The sequence below is a fragment of the Hypanus sabinus genome, chromosome 9 (assembly GCF_030144855.1).
Source record: "Hypanus sabinus isolate sHypSab1 chromosome 9, sHypSab1.hap1, whole genome shotgun sequence".
Lineage (NCBI taxonomy): Eukaryota > Metazoa > Chordata > Chondrichthyes > Myliobatiformes > Dasyatidae > Hypanus > Hypanus sabinus.
The window spans coordinates 131,949,577-131,964,471 of record NC_082714.1 but is presented as its reverse complement, the minus strand read 5'-3'; the positions used below and the strand labels follow the sequence as shown (position 1 = coordinate 131,964,471).

The following is a 14,895-nucleotide window of genomic DNA, read 5'->3' as shown; positions in this document are numbered from 1 at the left end:
TATGTAAAAGTATGTACATGGCATATGTCATTACATCAACAGATTATATATGTGCACCTCAGTTAAAGTAAAAATTAACGTACATGAGTTATTTCCTGGATCCTTCATTTTCCTTCCAATTGGCTTTTATGTTTTGGAGTTACAAAGCATAACAGTGGTGATGAGGGATTTTTAAAACAAACCTGAGATGACTACCTACCTGTTGAAGCACAGCAAGATGTTTGAGTTTTTTTAAAAAAGCAGGGTACCATCTGGCTCTTTGGAAGGGAGAGAGAGAAGACTGTTGAGTATAAATAAAAAGCAGAAAATGGACAAATTCACAGGTTCATAAACAGTGAGTACCAGGTGATAATAATTATAAATAAAAACAGCAGAAATGGCTGGCTACACCAGAAAGATAGATGTATTTGATTGCACAAGAGATAATGGGGTATTGTATCCTGAGAAAATTGAGCAATATATTGAAACAAATGAATTAGCCAATAAAAAACAAATGCCAATTTTGCTGAGTGCTTTGGATTTAAAGAAACACAGTTTATTTAGATGTTTGACTGCTCCACCCAAACCAGTCAAAATGAGCTTTGCCGATATCATGAAAATTATTACAGGAACATTTAGAACCTAATCTATTGTTGATTGCGTAATGCTTTAGGTTTCATAAGCGAAGCCAAAGAAAGGGGAGTCCAGTTCAGCTTATGGCATCGAAAAGGAGAAAGTGTTTGAGCATTGTCAAGTCAATGCTGGGCTCAATGATGCACTGAGAGATGGTTTAGTTAGTGGAATCTTATAAGAAAGCATTCAATAATGGCTCATTACTGAAACAGAACTTACATTTTAAAATGCAGTTGAAATAACTGTAACAATGGAAACAGCGGGTGGAGATGCAATTCATCTGCAGTCAGTAATGAAAGTGAGCAAAAACAAAATTACAGCATCTAGACAGAAACTGGCCTGGCCAAACAAATTGTCTTACCATTGTTGCAGGGGCCCACATATCCCAGACCAATGCAAGTTTAAAGTTGAATCTTGCACAGAATGCCACAAAGTAGGACATACACAAAAAGCCTGTTGGGCAGAGAAAAATTAATGGACTGCACAGGGAAAAGAAAAAGATAAAAAGCGAAGTTGTAGTTTCAAAAAGAAGCACTAATCTGCATGCTGTTGATGAAAAATCTGATAATGATGAGAATGGTCAGGACTGAGTAGCCTTGAAACTTACAATGTGAAAACAAAGAGCAGACAAGCAATATGCTTACACCAAAAGTGAATGGCAAATTGATTAAAATGGAAATGGATGCTGGCTCAGCTGTTTCAATCATTCCACAAAATGAGTCTGAATGGCATTTCAAAGATACTGAACTGAAGTTTGCAGATACCCAATGGAGAACTTATATCGGAGAAAAGGTCATTCCTGTGGGAACGACAATTCTAACAGTAAAGTACAATAGCAACAAGTCACATCGGGCTTGTATGTGGTAAAATCAGAAGGGCAAGCATTGTAGGATGTGTTTGGCTGAGACAACTGCAGCTTGACTGTGGTCCATCCACTATTTGCATGCCATTTCCCCTGCAACAGAAAGTGAGTTAAGAAAGGTAATGGATGATGCTACTGCAGAGTTCAAGGATGGCATTGGAAAACTCAAACATATCAAGGCTAAAATAATGTTAAATGAAAATGTCCCTCATAAGTTTTGCAAAGCCCATCAGGTTCCTCATACCAACTGTGATAAATTAGCCAGTGAGCTGGGTCACATGGACTCTGAAGTAACTCTTTCCAAGGTTGAGTGGAGCAAAAGAGCAATACCCATGGTCCCAGCAGCCAAGAAGAATGAGTCTGTCAGGATCTGTAGTGATTTTAAAGTCACCATCAACCCAGGACTGAAATCAGTCAGTACACTCTGTCCAGGATAGAGGATATCTTTGCAAACATTTCTGGAGGAAAACACTTCTGCAAAGTGGAATTAGCTGAGGCCTACCTCAAATGGAGATGGAAGAAGGCTGCAAAGTGTGTCTCACCATAAACACACACAAAGGACTTTATCATAATAAAAGGCTTATTTTTGGAGGAACATCTGCACCTGCACTTTGGCAGAAAAATGTGAACTAGGTGCCATAAGTCTGTCCAGGCACACAGTGTTAACTAGATGGCATCATTGTTACCAGTAAGGATGACAAGGAACATGTTCAAAATCTCAAGACAGTATTAAAAAGATTAGAAGATTATGGGCTCAGAGCATGACATGACAAGTGTTAATTCTTTAAACCAAGCATCGTTTACTGTGGTCACTCCATTGACGCACAAGCATTACACAGATTAGGAGAATGGGCAAAGAAGTGGCAGATGGAATATAGTGTCTGAAAGTGTATGGTCATGCACTTTGGTAGAAGAAATAAAAGTCTAGACTATCTTCTAAGTGGTGAAAAAATTCAAAAATATGAGGTGCAAAGGGACTTGGGAGTCCTCACGTGGGATTCCCTAAAGATTAATTTGCAGGTTGAATCTGTGGTGACGAAAGCAAATGTGAGATTAGCATTCATTTCAAGAGGATTAGAATATCAAAGCAAGGATGTAATTTTGAGGCTTTATAAGGCACTGCTGAGGTCTCACTTGGAGTATTTCAGCAGTTTGGGGCCCCTTATCTAACAAAGGATTTGTTGACATTGGAGATGTTTAAAGGAGATTCATAAAATTGATTCTGGGATTGAAGGGCTCATCATGTGAGGAACATTTGATGACTTTGGGCCAGTACTCATTGGAATTCAGAAGAACAAGGGGAAATCTCTGAAACCTATCGAATGTTGAATGGTGAATCTTTTTCATTTATTTATTGAGAAAAATAATCCAATATTGCATGTGTTTGTTAGAGAAAGTACTTTGCTTTCAGTAACTGGTGTGACTCTGTTGTACAGCAATAACTCATCAAACACTTCCAGTAACTGGTGGACAGTCCTGCACTTCGGTTTTGAGGAACTTTAGGTTATTTCTCCTTACAAAAGTGCTTCAATTCTGGGATCATTGTCTTGTTGTATTATCCAACTACTATTAAGCTTCGGCTGATGAACTGCTACCCTGACATTCTCCTGTAAAATGCCTTGGTACAATTCTAAATTCATTGTTCTTTCAACAATTGCAAGCTATCCAGACCATAAGGCAGCAAAGCAGCCTCAAACCATGACGATCCTTCCACCATGCTTCACAGCTGGGATGAGGTTTTGGTGTTGGTGTGCAGTGCCCATTTTCCTCCAAGCATAACAATGTGCATTTCTGCCAAAAAGTTCAATTTTTGTTTCATCTGTCCACTAAACATTGTCCCAGAAGCCATGTGGAACACCCAAGTGGCCTTTTGAAAACTTGAGATGTGCAGCAATGGTTTCCTCCATGTTGTCCTTCCATGAACACCATTCTTGCTCAGTGTTTTTCTTTTTGTGGACCCATGAACAGAGACTTTAGCAAGCTCTAGAGATTTCTGCAGGTTTTTTGCTGTTGCCCTTGGGTTCTTTTTCAACTCCTTCAGCATTGCCTGATGTGCTCTTGGTGTGATCTCTGCAGGATGCCCACTCCTCGGGAGAGTAGCAACAGTGCTGAGTTTCCTCCATTTGCAGACAATTTCTCTTACTGTGGACTGATGAACACTCAGGTCTTTCGAAATGCTTTTGTAACTTTTTCCAGCTTCATGCATCTCTACAATTCTTCCTGTAAGGTCCTCTGAAAGTTGTTTTGATCGAGACTTGGTGCACATAATCTGAGCTTTCTGGAGAAGGACCGGCTCTGTCACTAACCTGACTTTGTGTGTCATTTTTTGTAAGGCAGGGCACCTCTACAGCCCACACCTCCTATCACATCTCATTGACTGACTCCAAATAGTTTTTGTGGAAGGCATTACCCCAGAGGTTCACATAATTTTTCCAACAAATACATGTAATATTGGATAATTTTTCTCAATAAGTAAATGAACAAGTATGATTTTGTGTTATTTACTTAATTGAGTTCACATTATCTAGTTTTAGAACTTAAGTGATCTGATCACATTTTAGGTCGTATTTATGCAGAAATAGTGGAAATTCTACAAGGTTCACAAACTTTCTAACACCACTGTATATCTTATTACAGAAGTGTACTGAGAAAACTCAATGCCCCAAGGCGAAAGGACATATCACAATTGCGGCCCTTTTTAGAACTTGTCCGTTATTATAACAAGTTCCTGCCAAAGCTGGCTACTGTGCTCCACCGCTTGGACTCATTTCTACAATTGGAGAGGAAGGGCAATGAATAAAGCAGCTTGAGGTGGCTTTCGAATGAAATGATGCCAAGAGACATTGTACTCACACATTATAATCCACATCATCCAGTGAAACTTGCCATGAACTTTTCAAGATGCCAACAAGTCCAGAAGAAAGATGCTCAGAGCTGTCGGAACCACTTCCTGCAGTCCCAGAGTCAACTCCAACTATCACCACGGAGGAGCCCCCAGAACCTGAGACTGATACACAGCTTCAAGTCCCTCCTGTAAGCAGAGAAAGTTGTTATCTTACAAGAGTGAGAAATCCTCCATTGAGATGTATGTGTGTGTATATATATATATACACACACACATAGTACAAGTGTAACCGGGTGACTGTCAAATCTTATTCAGTATCATTAAAAGAGTACTTGGGCATTGATCCGGGTAATGCTAGAATGGTTGTCTGTGCCTTTAAGTGGAGATGGTGACATCGTTATGCACGCGCGGGATAGTGGGGAGACCATTTCCTTTTCTTCTGCAGAAGCTGTTGGGGTGTTGGAAGCAAGTTCCCCCAGAGGTACTGGGCTGGGTGAGGAAAGGTGAGCATTAATTTACAATATCCATGTGAATTCGTTTATGCTTGTTGGCGAATCGAGAATATCGGTAATTTGACATGTTTTACATGTGGGTGCTTTAGATTTTCACGAGTAAATAACTCGATGCTGGATAGCTTGGCTTGCAAAGTTCCTCACCGGCCAAGTAGGTCAGTCTTCCTGTAATTTAACTACCAGGCAATATCTTGTAAAAGTTGTGCCAAAGTGCACCTTTTGTCTAACTTTATTGTATCATCACTGATTGTGCATGTAACCACGTAACGTGAATGTTTAGTCTTCGTTCAGGGGTTCAGCTCATGTGTACTAAAAGGGAGTAGACGTCTTAGAAGAGATGTATTCGCTTACATTTTTCACTGCTATGTATAAGGTCCAGGGTTGGGGGATTCTAATGTTCCTTCAGAATTGCCACTGCCGTATTAGTATTGTATTAGTTTTGTGCAATTTTCTTTGTATTTTTATACTGCATACGCAATTGGTCGATACACAAGTGTGTGGATCGAAGGTTAAATAGAGATTGTAGTGGCAGGGCCTGATTGTAAAGTCGTTCGTTTTGTTTTACGACCCTCTTCTGGCACTTAAACATCTGTAACCCCCTGGGTCGCCTCAGGCTCGCTCAGCTCGTTCTCGTCTAGGGGGAGCAGCCTTCGGCCCCGCCAAACTGGGTAATCAGCTGGTGTGGATGCTGTGTGATGTCCCCGCCTCGCCCAGAAACAGACAGTATACCATAAGCGATTAAATGAGTACAATTTATAAAGGTTATTATAACTAAGTGATTAATAGCGATACAGTATATTTGAAGGAAAAAAAAATAAAGAAAAGGTGCCAAACTTATCAAAGTCCAAAGCACTTCATGCACAACCGTTGGAGCTCAATTACTGAAGTCTTCTGGCCACCATTCGATCCCCTCCGAACTCCTCGACTCGCAGCTTAGGACCATCCGAAGTGGTCAACCAAGCACATCTACCTTCATCTCCTCTCCTCGGGGTACCTCCTGGCCTTGGACCCCTGCTTGGCGTCCGTTCCTCGCCCAGTTTACAGCATCGCGTCCTCTCTCTCTCACCCCCTCACGCTGATCTCCCCAGAAGCCTGCCAACAATAGCTTACAGACTCAGAAGAAAGAACAACATTAATCCCAATTGGTTTACAAAGGAATACAATTCTCATTATCAGTCATTTTAACCCAAACAAGACCCTATCATATCAGCACTCTCTTGCAACAAAGAAGCATTCCTACTTTTAACAAAACAAAGCAGCTATTTTGATTACATACACAGTAACAAAGAAAAAGAAATCCCCTTTACACATCTAAACCAGATAAAGGAATTAAAACCCGAAAAAGTATTTGTTGTCCTGAGTGTGTACTTTTCCTCAGGCTACAGCATATGTATATAAATTGAGGTACATTCTATATTGAGTCGGAGCTTATAGCTAAGCAGAGAGGAGTGTACTGTATTTAATATTTCAGTTTTTTTGTAAATATATTGTTTCTTTATGCATTTTTGTCATTTACAGGTATGTAAATGGAATACATCATTACGATGTCAGTTCATAAACGCATGCCTCACTTAAAGTAAAATCAAGACATACATGAGTTATCTCCCAGCTCCCTTGTTTCTCTTTCAATTCACTTTTATGTTTTGGAGTTATAAAATAACGCTGCTTATAACCATCTCCACTGATGGGAGTCAGAAATGTTGCTGCCTTAAAACTTTGGTAGTCCCTAAGGAGAAGGGATACATTTCAGCAGGACTTTGTGGACTCTACACAACAGGCAAAATAAAATTGGTCAGTGAACCCTAATAAATCATCAAAGTTTAGCAGATCCCTGTGAAACAAATAAGGAGGAGTATATTGATTTTTTTCTATTACACAGGGGATGGGTGTCTCAAAAGAACAGATAAAAGTGACCTGGCAGGTGTGTCGTTTCAAGAAACTGGCTGCAAAGAAGAAAGATGTTGCCTGGTTTGGGAGCATGCCTTATGAGAATAGGTTGAGTGAACTCGGCCTTTTCTCCTTGGAGCAATGGAAGATGAGAGGTGACCTGAGAAGATGAGAAAAAGGGCATTGATCGCGTGGATAGTCAGAGGCTTTTTCCCAGAGCTGAAATGGCTAGCACAAGAGGGCACAGTCTTAAGGTGCTTGGAAGTAGGTACAGAGGAGATGTTAGGGGTAAGATTTTACACAGAATGATGAGTGCATGGAATGGGCTGCCGGCAACGGTGGTGGAGGCTGATATGATAGGGTCTTTTAAGAGACTCCTGGACAAGTATAAGGAGCTCAGAAAAACAGAGGGCTATGGGTAACCCTAGGTAATTTCTCAGGTAAGGACATGCTCGGCACAGCTTTGTGAGCCAAAGGGCCTGTATTGTGCTGTAGGTTTTCTATGTTTCTATCCAACTTGATATCCTACCCATCTCTTTTACATAGAGTGGAATTAGTTTTAACAATATGCAAGAATGCAGGTCCTTTCTCATTGTGCATTGTCCCCCTTTTTAGACTTCTAAGCATGTGGTGAACTACATATACCTGTCCAGACAGGTATATGTAGTTCACCACATTCACCTGCACCCCCCCCCTTTGTTTTAAAAGAGAGTCCCCATGGGGCCAGTTTTGTGGGACTTCGTCATATACCCCACTACTGACCACACACACACACCAGCCCGCACATCCCACCCAGCACCATGCTGACAGCTGTGCTACTGACACCACTTGCAGCCTCTCCACCCTCAAGATCCCTCCCCCACCGCTGTTCGCCAACCTGACCCCTGACTGTAAACCTGTGGCAACTAAAAGCAGGAGGTACAGTTCGGGGGACAGGGCCTTCATTCAGTCAGAGGTGCAGCGGCTGTTCAGGGAGGGGATCATTGAGCCAAGCACAAGTCCTTGGAGCGTCCAGGTGGTTGTTGTTCAGACAGGGCAGAAAAATAGGATGGTCGTGGACTATAGCCAGACCATCAATAGGTTCACACAGCTTGACGCGTACCCCCTACCCCGCATCGCGGATATGGTCAACCAGATAGCTCAGTACAAGGTGTACTCAACCATAGATCTGAAATCTGCTTACCACCAGCTCCCCATCCGCCCGGAGGACTGCCCCTACACTGCCTTTGAGGCAGGCGGCAGGCTCTATCACTTCCTGCGCATCCCATTCAGTGTCATGAATGGTGTCTCTGTCTTCCAGCGGAAAATGGACCAGATGGTGGATCAGTGCCAACTGAAGGCCACATTTCCATAGCTGGATAACATCACCATCTGCGGTCACGACTTGCCGGATCACAACACCAACCTCCAATGATTTTTCAAAGTAGAACAAAGCCCTGAACCTTACTTATAACAGGGACAAGTGTGTGTTCGGAACCACCCGACTCGCTATCCTTGGGTATGTCGTGGAGAACAGGGTCATTGGCCCTGATCCCGACTGTATGCACCCCCCTGTTAGAACTCCCTCTTCCCACCACCCTCAGAGCCCTCAGACGGTGCCTGGGCTTCTTTTCCTATTACGCCCAATGGGTCCCCCATTATGCAGACAAGGCCCACCCCCTGGTCAAGTCCACCACATTTCCCCTCTCTGCCTGTGGTGAACTACGTGTGCCTGTCTGGACATGCCCCCTGCTGACTGCTCCTGTGGCTCCTCCCACAGGCCCCTGTATAAAGGCAATCTGAGGCCTGACGCTCGGCCTCAGTCTCCAGGACATAGTATGATGGACACTCACTCCTGGTTCCTTCTTCCAGTCAATAAAAGCCGATATCTCGCCTTTACGTCTCAGAGTGAGTTATTGATGGTGCATCAATTTTATTGACTGGAAGTTTTAAAACATGGAAACCGTTTTACGTCCAGGAAGGTTGGATTTGGACCCTCAAGACCCTGAAGCAGCTCTTGCTTTTGAACTCTGGCTTGCATGCTTCCAATCATACTTGGAGGAGGTTCGTGCGACTGACCCTGCCGTTATGCACAGAATTCTCCTCTCGAGGGTCACCCCAAAAGTTTATTCCATTATCCGGGAGCTGCCGACCTACAATGGGGCACTGGACGCCCTCAAAAGACAGTACCTGCGGCCGGTGAACACCGTCTACGGAAGACATCGTTTAGCTACCTGGCAACAGCGGCCTGGCGAAACGAGCGCCGAGTTTCTCCGAGCACTACAGACACTCGTCCGAGCTTGTGACTGCAAGTTGCTCACGGCAGAACAACATGCGGAGCTGCTGGTGCGAGACGCCTTTGTGACGGGACTGAGGTCAGTGTACATGCGCCAGCGACTGCTGGAAAAAGCCGACCTTACCTTACGCTCGGCGATTGAGACGGCCAACGCTCTGGAAGCTGCTCTGCACAACGCTGATGCTGTCCAGTCACGCGATTCTCCGCCGGTTCCGTGGACACCTCAGACCCCGCCACCGCCAGCTCCCAGGAGCGAATTCGCCAACGCCGCTGCCAGTCGCAGTTCCACGAGCTCCCCGAACCCGACCACGGCTGCAGCCCATCAGAAGCCCGTGCTTTGTTATTTCTGCAGACTCAAAAATCACCCCCAAAAACGCTGCCCAGCGTGAGAAGCGACCTGCTCCAGCTGCGGAAAGCGGGGCCATTTCGCCAAGGTCTGTAAGTCTAAACTACGAACGGAGTGCAGCGCTGCGGGTGAGACATGGGGGCCGCCATCTTGCATGCCCGGATGTGGGCAGCCATCTTTGTCGGCATCAGCATGCCCCGCCCCCGACCCTCCGATGCTTACCGGGTACCCTGACGGCTCAACTCTGGCCACTGTAACCCTCGACCAAAGCGCCCCACACCAGCTTGCAAGGTCAATGATGGACATCCGGGTGGAGGGGCACAGGACTAGATGCCTGTTTGACACGGGCAGCTCTGAGAGTTTTATTCACCCGGACACAGTGCAACGCTGCGGACTCGCAACACGGCCGGTAAGTCGGAGGTTCCATTTGGCTTCTGGGTCGCAGTCCGCAGACATCTGGGCGGGTTGTGTAGCGACTTTGGTGGTGCAAGGCACAGAATATCGGAACTTTACGCTACTGGTCATGCCTAAACTGTGCGCACCTGTGCTCTTGGGGCTGGACTTCCAGAGCCATCTCGAAAGTGTGACTATGGCATATGACGGGCCCCTCCCACCACTCACTGTCCAGAATCCTCAGTTTTGTGGGACTTCATCACTACTGACCACACACAGACACACGGGCCCACATGTCCCATCCAGCACCATGCCGACAGCTGCGCTACCGACACCACTTGCAGTCTCTCCACCCTCAAGATCCCTCCCCCACCGCTGTTCGCCAACCTGACCCCCGACTGTAAACCTGTGGCAACTAAAAGCAGGAGGTACAGCGCAGGGGACAGGGCCTTCATTCAGTCGGAGGTGCAGCGGCTGCTCAGGGAGGGGATCATTGAGCCAAGCACAAGCCCTTGGAGGGCCCAGGTGGTCACTGTTCGGACTGGGCAGAAAAATAGGATGGTGGTGGACTATAGTCAAACCATCAATAGGTTCACGCAGCTTGACGCGTACCCTCTACCCTGCATCGCGGGGTCAACCAGATAGCTCAGTACAAGGTGTACTCGACAATAGATCCAAAATCCGCTTATCACCAGCTCCCCATCCGCCCGGAGGACCGCCCCTACACCGCCTTCGAGGCGGGTGGCAGGCTCTATCACTTCCTGCGCATCCCCTTCGGTGTCACAAATGGTGTCTCTACCTTCCAGAGAATGGACCAGATCGTGGACCAGTACCAACTGAAGGCCACATTTCCCTATCTGGATAACATCACCATCTGTGGTCACGACAGGCCAGATCACGACGCCAACCTCCAACGATTTCTCCAAGTGGCCGCAGCTCTGAACCTTACTTATAACAGGGACAAGTGTGTGTTTGGAACCACCCGCCTTGCTATACTTGGGTATGTCGTGGAAAACGGAGTCATTGGCCCTGATCCTGACCGTATGCGCCCCCTGTTAGAACTCCCTCTTCCCACCACTCTCAAGGCCCTCAGACGGTGCCTGGGTTTTTTTTCCTATTACGCCCAATGGGTCCCCCATTACGCAGACAAGGCACGCCCCCTGGTCAAGTCTACCACTTTTCCCCTCTCTGCTGAGGCCTGCGCGGCCTTCAGCTGCATTAAAGAGGACATTGCCAAAGCAACGATGCATGCGGTGGACGAGACCATTCCCTTCCAAGTGGAGTGTGACGCCTCCGATTTCGCTCTGGCTGCTACCCTCAATCAGGAAGGCAGGCCAGTAGCATTCTTCTCTCGTACCCTTCAAGGCCCTGAAATTCAGCACTCCGAGGTGGAGAAAGAAGCCAAGGCCATAGTGGAGGCTGTTAGGCACTGGAGGCACTATCTCGCTGGCAAAAGGTTCACTTTGCTGACCGACCAGCGCTCGGTTGCTTTCGTGTTCAGCAACCAACAGCGGGGCAAAATCAAAAATGATAAGATTTTGCGATGGAGAATAGAACTCTCCACCTACAACAATGATATCCTGTACTGGCCTGGAAGGCTCAATGAGCCCCCTGATGCCCTATCCCGGAGAACGTGTGCTAGCACACAGCTCGACCAGCTGTACGCCCTTCAAGCACAACTTTGTCATCCAGGGGTCACCCGATTTTACCATTTCATGAAAGCCGTACTCCCTGGAGGACATCAGGACGATGACCAGGGACTGCCAAATTTGCGCTGAGTGCAAACCGCACTTCTACCATCCTGACACGGCGCAACTTGTCAAGGCCACCCGCCCTTTTGAACAACTGAGTGTTGACTTCAAGGGCCCCCTTCCCTCCACTGACCGCAATGTCTATTTTCTCAATGTTATCGACGAGTACTCACGGTTCCCCTTTGCCATTCCCTGCCCCGACACCACTGCCACGTCCTTCATAAAAGCCCTGCGCCAGCTCTTCACTCTGTTTGGGTATCCCTGCTATATTCACAGTGATAGAGGGTCCTTCTTTATGAGTGACGAGCTGCGCCAGTACCTGCTGGCTAGGGGCATTGCTACTAGTCGGACCACAAGCTATAATCCCCGGGGAAATGGACAGGTGGAGCGGGAGAATGCCATGGTGTGGAAGGCCACACTTTTAGCCCTTAAGTCAAAAGGGTTGCTGGTCTCTCGATGGCAGGAGGTCCTCCCTGAGGCACTCCACTCTATCCGCTCTCTGTTATGCACGTCCACCAATGCCACCCCTCACGAACGCCTATTCTCTTTTCCCAGGAAGTCTGTCACTGGGACTACCCTACCAGTTTGGCTGATGTCCCCGGGGCCAGCGCTGCTCCGGAAACATGTGAGGAGTAATAAATACTCCCCACTGGTCGAGAGGGTTCACCTTCTACATGTGAACCCCCAGTATGCCTACGTGGTCTTACCTGATGGGCGGGAGGACACGGTCTCCATCCGCGACCTGGTGCCCGCAGATGCAGCAGACCACTACCCTGAACACTCTCCGGTAACTATCAATCCTGTACCTGAGGTGACACTGTGCACACCAAGCCCAACACAGACTCCTCACGACACTTATATACCGGGCGTTTCGTACGGATATATACCAGGGGCGTCGCACATGCGTGAGGGATCACTGGCGCCTAGTGGGCTGGAACCAGCACAACCTCCGTCCCCTGTGCAATCACCAATGTCGCCGGCATCTGTGCAATCACAGCCGGTGCTACATAGATCGCAGCGACAGATTCGACCACCTGATAGACTTGACCTGTAAGAAACTTCGCCACATGGGGACTCTTTTAAACAAAGGTGGGGTGAATGTGGTGAACTACATATACCTGTCTGGACACGCCCCCTTCTGACTGCTCCTGTGGCTCCTCCCACAGGCCCCTGTATAAAGGCGATCGAGGCCTGATGCTCGGCCTCAGTCTCCAGGATGTAGTATGATGGTCACTCACTTCTGGTTCCTTCTTCCAGTCAATAAAAGCCGATATCTCGCCTTTACGTCTCAGAGTGAGATATTGATGGTGCATCACTGCCGAGGCCCGTGCGGCCTTCAGCTGCATTAAAGGGGACATTGCCAAAGCAATGATGCATGCAGTGGACGAGACCATTCCCTTCCAAGTAGAGAGTGACGCCTCTGACTTCGCGCTGGCTGTTACCCTCAATCAGGAAGGCAGGCCAGTAGCATTCTTTTCTCGTACCCTTCAAGGCCCTGAGATTCGGCACTCCACGGTGGAGAAAGAAGCCCAGGCCATAGTGGAAGCTATTAGGCACTGGAGGCACTATCTCGCCGGCAAAAGGTTCACCTTGCTGACCGACCAGCGCTCAGGTGCGTTCATGGTCAGCAACCAACAGTGGGGCAAAATCAAAAATGATAAAATTTTGCGGTGGAGAATAGAACTCTCCACCTACAACTATGATATCCTGTACCGGCCTGGAAGGCTCAATGAGCCCCCTGACGCCCTATCCCGGGGAGCGTGTGCCAGCGCGCAGCTCGACCAGCTATATGATCTTTGCCACCCAGGGGTCACCCAATTTTACCAATTTGTGAAAACCCGGAACCTGCCTTACTCCCTTGAGGACATCAGGACAATGACCAGGGACTGCCAAGTCTGCGCTGAGTGCAAACCGCTCTTCTACCGTCCTGAAAAGGCGCAACTTATCAAGGCCACCTGCCCCTTTGAGCGACTGAGTGTTGACCACCCTACTGGCTTGGCTGACGTCCCCAGGGCCAGTGCTGCTCCGGAAACATGCGAGGAGCAATAAATACTACCTGATGGTCGAGAGGGTTCACCTTCTACATGCGAACCCCCAGTATGCCTACATGGTCTTACCTGATGGGTGGGAGGACACGGTCTCCATCCGCGACCTGGTGCCCGCAGGAGCAGCAGACCACTACCCCGAACACTCCACGGTAACTATGAACCCTGTACCCACCGAGGTGTATACCCACCTGACACTGCGCACACCAAGCCCTACACAGTCTCCTCACGACACTCCCATACCGGGCGCCAGGCACACGCATGAGGGATCACTGATTCCTAGTGGGCTGACACCTCAAGTCAGGCTGGAACCAGCACAACCACCGTCTCTGGTGCAATCACCACCACCGGCACCTGTGCAATCACAGCCAGTGCTACGTAGATTGCAGCGACAGATTCGACCACCTGATAGACTTGACCTGTAAGAAACTTCGCCACATGGGGACTCTGTTTTAAAACAAAGGTGGGGGTGAATGTGGTGAACTACATATACCTGTCTGGACACGCCCCCCCACCGCTGACTGCTCCTGTGGCTCCTCCCACAGACCCCTGTATAAAGGCGATCGGAGGCACTGCTTCCCCCTCAGTCTGCAGGATGTTGTGTGGTGGTCACTTGCCGCTGACGGTGCTTTCTTCCAGCCAATAAAAGCTTACCTTGACTCACGTCTCCAAGAGTTATTGATGGTGCATCAAAGCACTAGCTCACTGATCAGTAATCTGTTCATGACAGGTTGTATGTTATGTTCTTTTGCAATGTAAGGGTCATCCACAGTGGCACAGCTAGTGGGTATGCTGCTTCACAGTTCCTGCCACCCACGTTCAATCCTGACAGCTTGCTCCATCTGTGTGAATTGCTCATTGTCTGATTGACTGCATGGATCTTGTCCAAGTGCTCCATCTTCCTCCACATTGCTGTCATCCAGGCGGTCCGTGTGGAGAGCCAGTGAGATTGTATCCGCTGCAGACCTATTGCGGTGGTAGGCAAATTTCAGTGGGTTCTGCTCCTTGCTTAGGCAAAACTTAATCCTAGCCACAACCAACCTCTCGAAGTAATTCATCACAGTCCAACTGGAAGGTCATTGAGGTAGCTGACCTTGCTTTTCTTGGGCACCAGTATGATCAATCCCTTCTGAAGCAGTTGGGAACCTATGACTACAACAGTGTGTGATTGAAAATATCATTGAACGTTCCATCCTGCTGAGTGACATGGTTGTCCATGCCCTGCCAAGTATACCATGAGGGCCTGAAGACTTTAGAGGGGCCACCTTCCTGAAATATGTTCCGAAGTCAGCCTCTGAGACAGATATCATAGAGTTGCCAGATGCTGCAGGGGTTTGCACAGGTGGAGCTTTACTCTCCTTTTCAAA

At 47.5% G+C, this 14,895-nt stretch overlaps 1 long non-coding RNA gene across 1 annotated transcript; it reads right to left on the bottom strand.

Annotated features, from left to right (window-relative positions):
* Window positions 1-242: 242 nt before the first annotated feature.
* Window positions 243-4,360, bottom strand: LOC132398918 (uncharacterized). The gene is made up of 3 exons (XR_009513844.1): window positions 4,328-4,360; window positions 974-1,065; window positions 243-257 (listed from the first exon to the last, which is right to left on the bottom strand). It is a non-coding gene; the product is annotated as an uncharacterized LOC132398918 (long non-coding RNA).
* Window positions 4,361-14,895: the final 10,535 nt, after the last annotated feature.